The following is a 16,704-nucleotide window of genomic DNA, read 5'->3' as shown; positions in this document are numbered from 1 at the left end:
AGATTTGAAAAAGTCTTGTTTCCTGATTGGTCCTCTGGTCAGGTGTTTCAGGTTACTCCTTTCCAGGTGAAAGAGACATTAACCCTTAGCTATCTGTTTATGACAGTGACACTTGATGATTCCCCATTCTGTTCATTCCCTTTGAAGCACCTGGCATTGGCCACTACTGGAAGACAGGATACTGGGCTAGATGGGCCACTGGTCTGACCCAGTCTGGCCGTTCTTATGTTCTCATGGTCCAGCTCTGTTTCTCAGATAGATGCATTCCAGCTCAGCTTTTCATAAGCAACAAGTGAGTTTGGGGGGGACTCCGTTTTAGAGTGTCCAGCTTGAGACACCTTGAAAGGATCCAACTTTCAGAGGTGTCAAGTATCAGAGGGGTAGCTGTGTTAGTCTGGATCTGTAAAAGCAGCAAAGAGTCCTGTGGCACCTTGTAGACTAACAGATGGATTGGCGCATGAGCTTTCGTGGATGAATACCCACTTCGTCGGATGCATGTCTTTCAGAGGGTGGATGCTCAGCAGTTTCTGAAACCCAGGCCCCTTTAATTTACTGTTATCATTAGTGATGTGCCTGTATTGCGATAATGCCTAGGGACCCCTATTATAGACCAGGGCCACCCTGTGGGAGGTGCTGTTCAAACATATAACAAGAGAGAATCTCTGCCCCAAGGAGTTTACAGTTGGACTGAGAGACAACAGACAGATGCAGAAGGAAGTAAGGAGATTGTACTGATCAGCATAAGCAGCATTGGCCACAGCTCACCAGCTGTTTATGTGTTAAGGTTTTTGCAGGCCTCATGGAGCGTTTTAAAGCGGAATGAGGAGGAGGATAATGAGGTGCAGAAGCCTCTTTGTTGACTCTTAATGCTGACAGCAAAACAAAGCAGCTTTAATTCTTACTTGTTCCACCACTCTGATATTGGGCCTATTTCACCGCTGCGCTACTCCAGGTTTACACCAGTGTAACATGATCAAAATCATCAGATTTATACCATCTGAAAACTGAGTGAGGCGGAAGTAACTCAGACCCAAGGCTGTGTTCATTTTAATGTCCCTTGGTTTATGTTGTTGATGCAGGGGAGAGAAAAAAGAAAAAAAAGCAAAGGAAGTTTACTACATGGCTACCTAGCATAAGACCTGATAAATCTGCCAGACAATTTATTTGATCTTTGAACTCAGTGGGCCCTTGGAGGCCGGCTCTGAGGCCTGCGAAAACAATCAGAGAGAATATAAAAACCTAATGAGGCCTGCACTTGATCCCCGTCTCCAGGTGAAATTTACAGCAGCTGGCAGAAAACCACAGAGGTTTCAAAGTGATAAAGTGTGTGTGTGTGTGTGTGTGTGTACACACACAGATAGCGTACAGGGGCATATACAGTCACTCATTCTGTTCACTGAGAGAGATTCTCTGTGGTCATAGTGTTTAATTCTAACATTAGCCCTGATGTCTGTTTTTTCCGCAGTGCCCTGTTGCAGATGAGAATTGGTAAGAAAACGCGGGTGCTTATTAGATTTAGCGTCTCGCTCTTAGGTTGAATTTGTAGAGGAGACCTATTCAGCTTCTTCTGCAAACCTTCCAGACCCAATAATGGGACTTACGGTCCAAAGTTTCTTAGGTACTTCCAAAATATCTAACCCAGTATTCACAGTGCCAACATAGCAACATGACTTAAGGAAAACCAGGATTGCCGGCTGCCTGTTTAATGGAGCTGGGGGTCTAAATAGACATATGGAAATTTGGAACCTGTCCTCAGCTGGGAGAAGTGGCTATGAATAGGCATGGGCCTGGGTGGTGGCTTACTGGGCACTGGCCATTTTCCCACAGTCCACCAGCTGCAGCAGAAGTCTGCCTGCTGGCATTTGTGCAATGCTGTGAAGTTTGCATGTTCCGGGTTTACTCTATTTATATTAAAATGTCATCTCCTATAGCCTGTGGCTGCGTATGTTGCTTATCGCCTTAGATTGTACAGTCTTTAGGGCAGGAACTCTGTCTTTGTATATGTTGGTACAGCACCTTGCCCAGTGGGGACTCCAATACTGATTGGGTCCTCTGCGCACTAAAACATCTGTAACTGGGGTGAAACGGAGATGGGGAGTGAATGTGAGGTACCAGTCCCCACATTTCTCCCTCTGGGCCTGAATTACTGTAATATAAATACTAAACAATAGTAAGTCAGGATACTGCAAGTACTTATTATTCACTACTAGTAGTGAGTATTTGTAGGACTGGGCTCACAATTAACCCAGGAGACCGGCTTGCACTAAATTCCACAAGCTGACCACCTCTAGACTTTGGATCCAGATTCAAATCTCATTCACTCTTCATGTCGTTCCTTTCTCTGCATTTGTGTATGAAATGAAACCAAATGGCACCTGTCTCCAGCGCTGGCACCTGACCATGTGTGACAGAACTTGGGGCCTGAGGCAATGCCTACTGCAGTCAGCAAAGGTCATTCTCTTGATGTCTATGGGCTTTGGATTGTGCCTGGAGAAAGAAGCTGAAAACACGAGTTCTTTAGTAAAGATCGGTCCCACGACTTGCAGAGGGATCTGAGTCCCAATCCTTGACTCCAGAGCCAAAGTTCTTTAGGGTTCAGGGGCATTCAGATCAGGGCATTTGTCTCAAGCCGTCTTTTAGTCTAGTGTGTGGCACACACAGTAAGAAACCTGGGTTCTATTCCTGACTCTGACACTAACTCACTGGCTGGCCCTGGGCGAGTCACTCAACCTGTCTGGGACTTGCTCTCACCATCAGCAAGTTGATGGTAATGACGCTTGCCCACCTTGGCAAAGTGCTTGAAGGGCTACAGAAAATCAGCATTATTCATGCTTTTCTCAACATCCATGTATCCTCCAGTTCTCCCTTTCATGGCTGTCTAGCCTTTTCTGTATCCCAGCAATGCCCTTTCACCGCCCCTCACGCCTTCACAGCTCCTCTGTGTAAATCCTCGCTTGGAGGCTCCAGTTAGGCAGGGGAGTTCAAACTTCTCTTAAAATTCCTGAATGATGTGCTGGAAATCGGCTAAACCACCAGCCCCCAAAACCTGGATTTTCTCAGGACATTGTAAAAACTCAAGGTAGTTCCCCAAGCAATGATTACTCTGCTGCTGCATTTAAAAAACATGCACTGGGAAGGCTAACATCGCCTAACAGCTCGCTGGCGACGAACTCTACATGGCTAATGTTTAGTTGAGGTGTGAGGGAGATGAAAGAGAGTAAAGTTTGTAGTCTCTGTTCCCATCTGGGTTTGTAACAAGTCCAGGTTCAGACACAGGGAACTGCCTGGGGAGGGGGGGGGCAAGAAGGTGGGAAGAGGAGAGGCTTGCAAGCCAGAAGGGCAGCAGAAACAGGCAGTATTTTGCGATTTGATTACCATTTATTGATGTTCTCCAACACCTGTGTCTCTCCCGTTGTGGTCCCCAGCACTGTAGTCTTTGGGCATCTCACAAACATCCTCAGGACTTCATTGTCATGACAACCTGGGGACTAACCCCAGTGGTGCCGGCTTGGCCCATCTCGCTGGCTACCTTCGTGCTCTCCTGTTTGGGATGGCAGTGGGGGTGGATCTGACGAAGTGGGTATTCACCCACGAAAGCTCATGCTCCAAAACGTCTGTTAGTCTATAAGGTGCCACGGGATTCTTTGCTGCCTCCCACAGACCGCTCCAGGAAAGGTTATTAATGTTCTTCAGGCCTCATCCTTCCCTTTATGAAGTGTGGGCATCAAAACTAGACGTGGGGATCTACGTGAATAATTATTGTGTGGCGAGCTGGGGTGTGAATTTACCCCATGCTAGACTGCTGGGGAGGAACCATCCATGTGCATCCTGCTGGTGCGTAGTCCCGGTTTGTTAATGTGCTTTCATCTAGGCCTCTTTGAAATGAGGCTAGATCAACGTGCATTAATGAGCTGCTAGTGTGCCTCAGCAGGATGCACACGCGCAATCCCTGGCACACTAGTAGATTCCTGCCCCTGCCGGCTGCAAAGTAACTGTCTGTGTAGACAAGCCCACAGTATCCAGTAATGGTCTCATTAGCAGTGCTTGAAGTGGTAATACCACCTCCGTACTCCTACTTGATATTCCCTTGATTATACCTTCAAAGATTGCATTTGCCCTTTTCCCTACAGCATGGCCCTGGGAGCTCATGTTCAACTGGGTATCGATCACAACCCCGAAGTACTTTTCAGAGTTACTGCACTGCCAGGACACCGTTTCCCCATCTTGTACATTTAACCAATATTCTTTGTTCCTAGATGTATGAACTTGCCTTTAGCTGCATTGAAACACGCATTGTTGAAAGAAACCCACCTTAAGAAGTGACCCAGATCGGCCAGTGTAACTGACCAGCCCCCATCATTATTTACCACTCCATCAATTTGAGTGTCCTCTGCAAACTTGGCCAGCAGTGATTTCATATTTTCTTCCAGATAATAGAAAAAGACAGTGAATAGCACTGGGCCAAGAACTGGCCCCCAGTAGAAACACACCCTTCGGATGATGAGTCCCCATTTACGCTTGCTTTTTCAGATCCAAAATTGCACTAGTTTGGCTACATTGCTTTTGTACAGATTTCACAGGGGCAGCTGGGTTAGTCTGTATCAGCAAAAACAACAAGGAGTCCATGCGGCACCTGAGAGACTAATACATTTATTTGGGCATAAGCTTTCGTGGGCTAGAACCCACTTGATCACATGCATGAAGTGAAAAATACAGGAGCAGGGATAAATACATGAAAGGATGGTGTTGCTTTACCAAGTCTAAGGTCAGTCTAAAGAGATAAATTAATTAACAGCAGGATACCAAGGGAGGAAAAATAACTTTTGAAGTAGTAAGAGAGTGGTCCATTACAGACAGTTGACAAGAAGGTGTGAGTAACAGCAGGGAGAAATTAGTATTGCGGAAATGAAGTCGAGGTTTTGTAATGACCCAGCCACTCCCAGTCTTTATTCAGGCCTCATCTGATGGTATCCAGTTTGCAAATTAATTCCAGTTCTGCAGCTTCATGTTGGAGTCTGTTTTTGAAGTTTTTGTGTTGAAGAATTGCCCCTTTGAGGTCTGTTATTGAGTGACCAGAGAGACTGAAGTGTTCTCCTACTGGTTATTGAATGTTTTCTTTGTATAGTTTCACATCAGAATATTGTACAGAATTAAGTCAAATGCCTTACGGAAGTAAAAGCATATTACGCCAACACAGTTGCCTTTCTCAACCAAACTTTGTAATCTCATCAAAAAACAGTATCAAGTTTGCATGACAAGACCTATTTCCATAAAACCATGTTGACTGGCATTAATCATGCTACCTTTTATGCTCTTATCCCTGGTTTTTGGTGAGGGGGGAATATTTCAAGGATGGTGCGTGGTAGGAGGGTGATGGGAAATTGCTGCTGGGGGAGTTGTAAATTACAGTAATTGCACATTTAGATGTTGTCAAGGGTGCTTAGAGTCATAGATAGCTGCCTGCAGATGGGCTAGGTATATAGCCATGGATAGGTGTTATTTTTTCTGTGTAAACACACATTCTACACAATCCCTTCCAAAGACCCTGTTTCCCACCCCAGCCTGAGCTCCCCTGTGGATGTGGATCCTGACTTCCTCACTGCAAGGGTGTGGCGACTTCGTTTGCCCCTGTAAGGAAGTTGAGAGCTGAACAGTACAGATCTGGGAGCCCGGATGAGGCTCCTTCCTCATCCCAGTCCCCACTGAGCAGCTCTGAGCACTGGCTCGCTGCCTGACCTCGGGGCACCTTTCTCACCTCCTGGTGCCTCAGCCAAGCCACGTTAGAGAACTAGGTGAAGGGAGCAGGGAAACCAGATGTTGCGTCTGGGCCCTGGTTTCCCGGGGAAATAGAATGTAACAAAGAATCTGTGTCTGCAGGGCACATGCCAAGTTCCTCATTGCAGAGTTTAAGCAATAAATCCTCTCTTCCTCCTGGTGGGGACCCAAGCCACTGATAGTCACAGCAAAGCCACAAGGAGGGCAAACCGAACAGGCTCTGAGGTTCAGAAATTCTCATTCCCAGGTTCTGGGTGCCATCAGCAGGAGCAGGGAGGAAAAAACGTTTTGTACATGGTTCTGGTGAGATGATGCTTGTACTCCACATCCAGGCTTGGCTGACTCAGTTGAAATCAGGGGGCTAGATCCTCAGCTGGTGTAGATCACCATCGCTCCACTGACTTCAGCAGAGCTATGCCTGTGTACGCCAGCAGGGAGTACGGCTCACTGGAGCTTCACTGGCGTAAATCCGGAGTAACGCAATGGCGAATTAGTCAATTGTAGAGTCCCCATCCCAGAGCCCTGGCCTCTCAGTGGCTCTGCCGACCCTCTTCCTCTGGACTTCAGTGGTCTGCTGTCATGACAGCTTGGTGCTCCAGCCATGTCACATGTTAGTGCCACCCCAATGGCCTGAATCAATAAGGTCTAATGAAATAATGGTGAGCCATACAATGTCTTCCACGCCTCCTGGGCGACCTGTCAGTCTTACTCTTTTGCCAGAGCAGCAGCTCTCAGGGTTACTCCCTGCCGTTCCTCAGCAAAGCCCCCCCAACCAGACCAAAAGCAAGCTAAGGAACTTCCACACACCTCAGGCCCGAGCCTTTAGGCCAGTGGGTCTCAAACTTTTTCACTGGCAACCCTGTTCATACTGCAAGCCTCTGAGTGCGACACTCCCAATAAATTAAACACACTTTTAATATATTTAACACCATTATAAATGCTGGAGGCAAGCGGGGTTTGAGGTGGAAGTTGACAGCTCCCAATCCCCCATATAATGACCTCACAACCCCCTTAGGGGTCCTGACCCCCAGTTTGAGAACCTCTGCTTTAGCTCATCTTAACTTCTTCCCAATTCTCTGTTCTTCTATAAGACACTGATCAACAGGGCTGCTTCCCTGAAGTCTCACACACCTTTTCCACAGTCCACCACAGGAGTTAACTCCTCTCTGGTAGCTTTCCCTCCGTTCTCCCTTTGTCTGACTCCACAGAGCAGGAACTCCAGACTACCTCTCTCCTGAGTCACCCTCCCCACAACAGCTGTGAACTCTTCTCTGAGCCTGACACAGCCTCCAGGTGTAACAAGGTTGGGCTAACCCAGCTCTGAGGCACCCGTCCAGGGTGGGGCTTATACATCCCATCACAGAAGGCATTGTGCTTAATTCTGGGCACCGCATGAGCAGAAAGACATTGACCATGTGGCGGGAGTTGAGAGAAGAGCAGCAGTAATGATCAAGGAGCTGGATGTATTGACTTACAAGGAAAGATGCAAATTAAACAGTGTGGACTAGATTCCCAGCTTGTGTACATGGGCATAGCTCCAGTGGCTGGAGTGGGAATTAGCTGAGGATCTGGTCCTGTATAACCAATAGTGGGACATGATAGTCTAGCAATATTTGACATGTCGACAGCAGGGAGGGAAAGGAGTTGTTTACGGTGGCCAGAAGGAGGTAACAGGATGAGTGTAAGATGGAAATTTAGGCTGAATATCAGGAAAAATCACCCAGCCATTAAGTTCTATTTGGCTGTGGAACAGTTCACAAGGGGTAGAGGTAGAAACCACAGCACTTGCTATTTTTAATACTAGCATGGACAATCTGCTGGAGGAGACAGTCCCACATTGGCTGGGAGAGAGCCTGGATGTCATTTCATTCTCTAATGTCAATGGTTTGATGAAGTGGTGAGAAACACCAGAATTGCTGGACATCTGTGAGAACGCTGATTCCTGTTAGACTTCCAACCTCGTTTCCCAGATACAAGTGGTTGGGGTAATTCCAGGACGCTCCAGATGAGCACCCAAACATTGGGTGCTGAGCCCAACCAAACCCTGAACATAGGACTCAGCATCCTCCATTCAAAAAACAACAGCAGTAATTTCGACTCCTCCCACGATCTGACTGAAAGGGTTTGTCTACACCCAGACCTGGTGTGTGGCCAGTCAGGATGTAAATACAGGAGCACATCAAAGCGCTAGAGAACTTCTAGCACTCAGTGGAAGGGGCCTCACAGCCAGTTAGCGTGCAGCAAGCCAGTGCACTGTAGATTCACACCCTGGCTTGCTGCATACAAACTCTCAGTATAGACAAGCCCAAATGATCTTGTTTCCCTTATGTCTGCTCCACCCACAAACAGAACTTCCACCCTCATTCTTCACGGGCACCTCGGGAAAGGCTACTAAAGCCAAGCTGAGGGGCAGGGCTTTCTTGGGCATAAGGATTTGATCCAGTAACTGGCTAAGCATCCCAACATTTCAAACCCTGTAATGATTTGCCCAAACAGACAGGTGCATCGTGTTTTCAGCATATTTCCCCCATCATCTGCTGGGGTAGCTTCAACATATCACTGAGGTTTGTAGGCTTTATCAAGGGAGTTTCTGGATGGAAAGCATTAGTTGCAGTCTAGGGTTACTTCCAGTGGCCTCTCCATGAACTCGTAATCCTGGCCTTTGAGTAACAACTGTGAAAAATCAAGGACAGTCATTTCCATTTTTCATGCCTCTGCTGCTGGATTGTAACCTCCTCCTCATTTTGTGTGTGTGTGGTTTTTGTTTTGTTTTCTCAGTTTCAAGGAAAACTGATGCTTAGGAATTAGGCAGTAAAGAGGCTTTAAAGAGCTATACAGATGGGGTTCCCAGCAGATGGTTTTAAACCAGACCAGGTTCTCATGAGGTTGGGCGAGGTTTCTCTCAGCCAGGACTACCATCTATGGGTCTCCCACTTCCCAGGCAAAGTGCTCTGATCACTGGGCACCATCACAATGTTCTACTCCAGCTGGGGTTTGAATGGGACCCGATCTGGTAGGTGGTCTCTCAGCACACCTGCTAGATGAGGATCCAAAAGCGACTTTGGCAGCAAGTGCCTGTCTTCCCCCAGTGTGTGAACTGCTTTGGGGCTTAAGTGGGAGATAAATGTCTGGACACCTAGAGTATGTCTACACTGCATACTAAGCCTGGGCAGTGACTCAGGTTGAGCCCAACCCCACTTCTGTCCACACACTAATCAGTCTGACTCAGGTCAGCAAGCACTCAGGACCGGGTCCTAGAACTCTGTTGCGGGGCGGGTTAGAGCCTGAGTCCCACCAAGATGCAGGTCCAAGCCCTGTCATTTTGCAGTGTGGATACAGCTCAAGCTGCAGACCCGAGTCTGAAGGTTTACATAGTGCAATACGGACGCATTAGCATGGCTGTGAGACCCAGGTCCAGCCATAGTAAGCCCAGGTTTACAATACAGTGTGGTTACTCAAGCAAGGGCTTGGACCCAGTGAGTCCATGAGCTCGGGTCCCGCAGACATAGGTTTACAATGCTGTGTAGACATACCCCTAATGGGAGGTGCACATGCCAGGAGGCTGAAACATAGGCGCTGAGAACTTTCACTCCAAAAACTTAGGTCCAAGTGAGTTTAGGCACCAACAGGGTTCAGCAGGAATTTCTGTGCATTGCCATGTAGCCAAAACGGATACATAGGTGTCTAACTCCTTTTGAACATTCAGGCCTAAGTGCCTTGCCCAAGGTCACAGAAGAAATCTGTGGCAGAGCAGGAAATCCCAGGCTAGCACTTTTCGCCACTGAATTACATCCTTGCTAGTGCAAGGATGGCTTAGGGAGCTGGGTTTAATTCCTTTTTCATGGCCACGAGAGGGGGCACAAGAGGAAACAAACATTGTTTATATGTAGGTCCTTCATAAACTGTGGCTTTTTGTATGTGTACATTTTGGGGGAGGTGGAGAGGAGCATTTTTAAAGTCGAATCTGTGGTTTTATAGTTGTGAGTTAGATCAAATGCATGCCTTAGCTAATAGACACTTCTCCTTTAAATTCTCCATCAACATTAATTAGGAGTCCCTTACACGACCTTTGGAGAGGATTTTTCCCTTCTCCTTCCAAACTGTATTTTGTGAAAAGTCCTTTGCCAGGAGTGACTTTTCCCAGGATCTCACAGCACTTGGATACACACTGATGAAACCCTCTTAAGCTGCAGGAGAATTTAGATCCAAGCAATTTTTTCCCTCTGTAGTTTCCCATGATTTTCCATTCCGAGAACTGTCCTGTGCAAAATATTTATTTCAGCTTGTGCAGTGGTAGGGCCCAGAATTTGACACAACCTCTTCTGCCTTCCAGATACTTGTCAAAAGGAGCTGTGATTCTGCTTCCAAAGCCCAGCATTTTATGGCTCAGGCTCTCTCTCAATTCAACTGAGATCAGTGATCATGTTCGTTCTGAATGTACTAAGTGGGGAAGGGTGACTACCCCTTGCTTTTTGCTTTCTCAGAGGAGACATTTTCACAGGTTGCCATTGCCTGAATTTCTAGTCTAGCTTCACATGGCACTCAGATCGGGGAAGCCAAAGGAAATGGAATGATACATCGAGTCTGAAAAAGTTATCTAATGTCTGTGCCCTACCTAAGTGAACAGTCTCAAAGCAGAATTCCAAATCCGCTTTTTTTCCTGCTTCTGCCACTCTCTTAGACATCTTGGCTGGGAGACAAGTTTCCCTACAGCCAGGAAGAGAAATCAGAAACAGAAGAACTTCTGAACCAAAGAACTTCTGTGCTGCAGGCAATTGGCGCTGTTACCATATAAATGACACACACCCAGCAGGACTCTGAGCCCTTCTCCTCTAGCTCCATAAACATTGTCTATGTCACAAGACAGTGAATCACAGTCCTTAATCAGGAGAGGGCAGGTCTTCAGCCGCTGTAAATAGTTATAGCTCTACAAGGCAGCTGGGGTAATTTAGCCCAGCTGAGGATCTGCCCTCAAGTGTCTATTTAAGAAAACAGCTGCCATTTCAAAGGCAAGCCAATGAGCTCCCATATAGCTTGAGTGCCAGCCTGGTTTCCTTTGTTGACCGGCAACCACACCTTGTTTGGAAGGCCCTACGGCTCCCAGAGATATTCAGTGGCTAAATGATGTGCTGCTCGTAAACATAGCATTGCACTCACTATCTGTGTCTACAAGAGACCTGCCTTTACTGAGGCTACGTCGACACTACAAGCTAGACTGCGATCCCCCTGTTTGCACACACATACTTGCACCAGCTCTCATGGATGTTAATGAATGAGATTTGCGAGAAAACCCGGGCTGGAAATTTTTGACTGAGACAGCCGTAGTCCAGGGGCAGACCCACTCCCTCAGCTGTGGAAGCCGAATTCCAGCGTCAGGAAGGATCGTTATGACTGGGGACTTCCTTAGTTGCAGTACATGACCAGGACAGCTTGCCATGCTCTTAGAGTGACCAGATATCCTGCTTTTATAGGGACAGTCCTGATTTTTGGATCTTTTTCTTATATAGACTCTATTATCCCCCACTCCCATCCAGATTTTTCATACTGGCTGTCTGGTCACCCTACATGCTCTCCATGCCCCTCAACCTTCACGGCAGTTGAATCACAAATTGATTTCCTCCTTACAGTCCTCACAGGCTAGAGCAAGGCAGTTTCCTTATCTTGCCGAGGGTAAAAGATCCATCGGCTGTCCTCGCCTGGTTTAGCCCGCTCATCAAAGTGGTTTACCAGGGGGTGGCCTCTGTCGCCTGCAAACACCTACTTGGAGCGACAGGGGAAAGCTGAGGTGTAGGTGGGGACCAAAGCAGATGAACTTCTCCCTAAGAAGCATGACGTGTTCCTCCAACAGAGGTACTATCCCTTCCTAATGTCCCCCATACACCCTTCTCATCCAGCTAGCCCGAGTATAAATAGCAGCGTAGCCACATAAAACGGGTAGCAGCAGCTGAAACACGGCTGAGCAGAGCACCAACCTGCCTGAAATCACTAGAGGACAACATCCACATCCCCATGATAATCGTGGATAGCTGGATGGACACTTCCATTGCCAGCAGAGGGGTCACTTATCTGTAACATCTCTGCGCCTAGATGGTAAAGAACGTTGACCCACTGCTCAGCTAGTGACAGGAGGTCTGTATGGTTCAGATGCTTGATTCTGATGACAACCTGGGTGAAATATTCAATGTCAATTTTTATTCTACTTTCTAGATGAATTTGTGTCACGTCTTGCTCTGGGAACATTCAAATAACTGAAGCTTCTGGGCTGAAATATTCCAGGAATGAATTTAGCCACTGAGGGCTTGAGAGCTTCTGCAGGAAGCACATTTCAAATTTGCATATAAACCTATTTGAGGCTGGGAGTGCTTAGATGCTCGGCTAATCAGAAAGCAGTGATAACACCATGTGACTTATCTGGACCATCACAACCAGGCAACGCAGCTTGAATTTCAAACACAGGATACTTCTGTGGATCTGAATGGGCTGGAGGACATCTGAAATTTTTGTATCACTGAGTGTTTGGATAAACAGACAGGCTGCTTCTTCCAACCTGCCCTGTCCTTGTCTTGCATGGTCTGTACCCTCCCGGCTGGCTCGGTAGCTCCCGCGCCACCAGGCAGCAGCCCCTGCCATCCCTGCCACTTGTCATGCGGCTGGGCAGCACAGGACCCAGGTGGTCAGAGGAGCCCGGGTGGTGATGGTGGCTACAGGGTGCATGGACTGCCGTGTTCTGCCCTCGCTGGTGCTGCTGTGCCTAGAGCCCCACCACCACCAGTGACCTGGCGGGTCTGAATGCTGATGTGGCATTTCAGCAGGAACTGGTTGCTGCTTGGGTCAGAGCCAGCCATGCACGGCTACTGCAGGTCCTGAACCCATGGGGTGAGAACTGGTACCCCACGGTAACCACCTGTGACAGGGTGGGGGGTCATGGGTTCTGCGGGTGCTAGGAGGCAGGTGACCCACTAGCCAGAGTCATGGGAGGCGCATAGTATGCGGCTTTCTGTGGGGCCACGTTTGCCCCTGTGCCTACAGCCTAGGGTAGGGGATAAGTCCTGTCAGCCTTGGGGGCAGGTTGTGCTCGGGGCAGGGGATCACTGCATGCGATGCTGCAGGGCTACATAGGGGACACGTGGAGGATTTGGACAACGAGGGTTTTCAGTTAAAGGGAATTCAGAGAACCAGGAGCGTACTGTACACGTGATCAAGCCAAAGAGGGTTAGGGTTAGGGATTCAAATCAGGGAGAAAGGGAAGGCAAACATGATCTGTGGGAACTGATATGCCCCAAGCAGCAAATGAGGTTGAATTTGAATAGAAGGTTCTGGGGGAGTGATTCATTCAGCACCAATCTGAAGGTGGCCTGAATTTATTTAGCTGAGAACCCGGATGGCATCTCCCATGAGAGCAGACTTTGGCATGGGACACCGGCTGCCTTTTGCTTTTGGTTGAGATGTCAGCATGTTTTTTTCCTTCTGTCCAAAGCCAGTAAGTGCAGAGGGGCACAAAGGTCTAAAAAACACGTGCCAGATGGTTCCTCTGAACTTTTATTCAATTGGTAAAACATTTCAGGTTGCCTGTTTCCTTCTGGGATTCAAAGTCAGAGGTGAATGTTTGGGATCACTTCTTGATAACTGCTAGGCAGGCAGCGCGTTATGCTTGCTAATCATGAGTTAATTGCCTAAGAGCTGGCGAATTAATTGGCTCAGAGCTGCCCACATCTTATCTTGTCTCTACCCTAACCCATCTGGTAGTCTCATCACCTGTTATGTCTTGTCTTTGAGATTGTAATCTCTTTGGCCAAAGACTATAATTTATTATTTGTTTGTACAGCACCTACCACAATGAAGTGCTGAGGTGGTTGGGAAAAGGTCCAGCAGTTAGAACACTAACCTAGGACTTAGGAGACCCAGATTTAATGCTCCAATTTCTTGTGTGATGTAGGGCAAGTCACTGGGCCTGTCTGTGCCTCAACTGGGCATCTGTACAATGGAAATAAAAGCACTTCACTACCTCACTGGGGGGTTGTGAGGATAAATACACTAAAGACTGGAAGGGGCTCAGATGCTATGGTGATCGGATCTTTAATGTATGACTAATAGCCTCTTATTTTAGAGCTAGACCTGAACCAATATCTTGAATCCAAATACAGCCTCCATGTTCCTTACCAGGATTTGGGAATAACCAAAGAGACATCCCCTGAAGAATCAATCCTGGATTTGCTTAAGACCCAGTGCATCATGGGACAGGGCAGTTTGAGAGTTTTACTAATAGTGAGTCAGTTGCATCTTCTCATTAAAGGTTTCACTTCATTAATACTGAAAAGTCGAGTGTTGCTCATTGCCTCCTTGTAGCTTGGGACTCTGTACTGCCACTACAATGCCCATAACCTGGTACTTCTGAGTCAGAAGGTGCGTGGTGGGGGGGGGGGGGGATTCCATGGAAATTTTCAAAACTTTGGTAAAAAAATTGAAAACTGAACATTTTGAATCAAAACTGAAATGCTTCAGTCGAAAACCAAAAACCCTTGGTAGGAAACTGAAAATGTCAATGTAGTTTGGATGCCATATGCCCTCATTCTCCTGTATGAGCCTGGCACCCTGATTGGCCTACACTTCGGCAGCTCAGCAAGACAGGAGATCATGGTGCATCACGGGAGTCCCATGGCCATGGTGCATCATGGGAGATGTAGTTTGGCTGCAGAGCTCATGCCTTAAAGGAAAACATGTGATGAGGCATATGAAGCACAGTTCCCATTAGGCAAGGGAGCAACATCTCTGAATCACAGTTTTCAGCTGACTGTTTTTTTGGTTTTCAGCTGAAAACTAAAAAGGTTTCAGGTTTGGGTGCTAAGTCAAAATTTTCTGCAGAAAACGCACACACTCCAAAAATTTAAATTAGTTGAAAAACCACTTTTCCACTGAAAAATGATTTTGACAGTTTTCAAGCAGCCGTGCCTCTTAGCTTTCAGAGATTATGCCTGCTTAGCTTCTTCCTACGTCTGGCTATGAAGGGAATATTTGCCAGAACACTGGAAGTGAAAATCTTAGAAAATCAGCAATAAAATATGCTCAGCCTTTGCCATTGCATTTGTCAGCTGCCCAGTAAAGAGCCAGAGATGACATGGACAATCCTGAATTCTGAGGTTGTTGGAAACACTGCAGACATTGACAGTGACTGATTTTTTTTCTAATTAAAGGATTAGAAAACTTGCGATATTTATTGTGATAGGCTCAAGGAGCTCAGTCTATGTAGTGTAACAAAGAGAAGGGCAAGGCATGGCTTAATCAGTTTGTAAGTACCTACACCGGGTACAAATATTTGACAACAGACTGTTCAGTCTAGCAGAGAAAGGTCTAATATGATCCAATGGCTGGAAGTTGAAGCTAGAAAATATTCAGACTGGAAATAAGGGATGTTAACAGTGAGGGCAATTAACCATTGCAAAAACGTACCGAGAGTCGTGATAGATTCTCCATCACTGGGAATTTTTCAGTCAAGACTGATTGGTTTTCTAAAAACTCGGCTTTAGGGATTATAGTGGGGCAGGTCTCTGGCCTGTGTTAGATGGGAGATCAGACTAGATAGTAACAGTGGTCCCTTCTGGTCTTAGAATCTATGAATCCATGATGCTTAATGGGACTGGCTACTGAAACCCTGAGAAACTGAGGGCCATGTGAAAACTTGCTTGTAGCATTTGTACCTGGCTGATATGTACAGTTACTGTGGGTGCATTCATAAACAGGGTATTGGTGCAAGTGAGGCTGATGAAGCTGCCACAAGAGCAGCCTCAGGGAATTAATTCCTTAGTCCCAGTAGCAAAGGCTCAAGCTTTTAGTACTAGAGTCTCAGGGTTTTATTAAGGAGTGTAAGGGTGTAGGTTAGCAAGTGCAAAAAAACCTCTATGCAGTTGAAACTCTCTGAAGAATTTAGGGAGAATGCAATTATGGCAGGACATTGAGGTTAACACCGTTCCACTTGCAAAAAAGCACCACAGGATCTTTAATGACCACACACTGCTGGTTAGGACATTGGTCTTCTCTTGCCTCTGAAAAACAGCACCCCCAGCACACTGTGCCTTGTCACACCAGCCGGGGGCATCAATTCTGTACTAACACAGGAGGGAGAATGCCACCTACTGGATCACCGACCCCATATCCTGCCGCCCGTTCCAGTGTGCCTGTCTCCTACATAGCCAATAAATTCACAAGCAGTTTTCTGTCCTCTGGAGGCTGCTCCAGCAATATAGAACTGGTAGAATTTCAAGGAGGCCTGTGCACGGGTAGGGCTTGCCAGCTTCTGTAACTCAGGGCAGTCAACAAGATGAAGCCAAAACCACAGTATGACTTTAGTGAAAAGAATATGCACCGAGTATGAACAAATTGATTTATTCCAATTTTAACTGCTTTCTGCACAGCAGCTTCTGTGGCTGAACGCTTCAGTGAGGGACAAGGGAGCTTTTTCATACACAAAGCACTGAAATCCGTAGACCCATAAACTAGAGAATCCCCAGGCAACAGGCACGATATGTTGTGTGTCACTGGTATAAGAGAAGGCCTGATTCTCCTCTCACTTATACTGGCACAACCAGTGTAACACCACAGATTTCTATGGAGTTACTACTGATCTGCAGCTACCAGAGAGCAGAATAAGAGTCATAGTTGTTTTTAACTGATGATTCTTGCAGACTAATTAAAGGACAGGACACTGCCCTGCTCTGAGCACCTCATTTTTTTCAGTGGCCTTATGTGGTGGCTCTCGGTCAGGTTCCTAGTAGACAATGGTTCCTATCTCACACGAGTTCCTATGAATACCAATTGGCCGTGCTCCAGATGGCTTCAAGGAGACTGACCCACACTCTTCCCATACGCAGCTTAAGAACTCAGCTAGCACTGGACGGGACCTCCTGGGTTATGAAGTCCAGGCCCCTACTAGCA

The sequence above is a fragment of the Gopherus flavomarginatus genome, chromosome 3 (genome assembly GCF_025201925.1).
Source record: "Gopherus flavomarginatus isolate rGopFla2 chromosome 3, rGopFla2.mat.asm, whole genome shotgun sequence".
NCBI classification, from domain to species: Eukaryota; Metazoa; Chordata; order Testudines; family Testudinidae; genus Gopherus; species Gopherus flavomarginatus.
The sequence above is the reverse complement of the archived record's forward strand: the minus strand, read 5'-3'. Positions refer to the sequence as shown.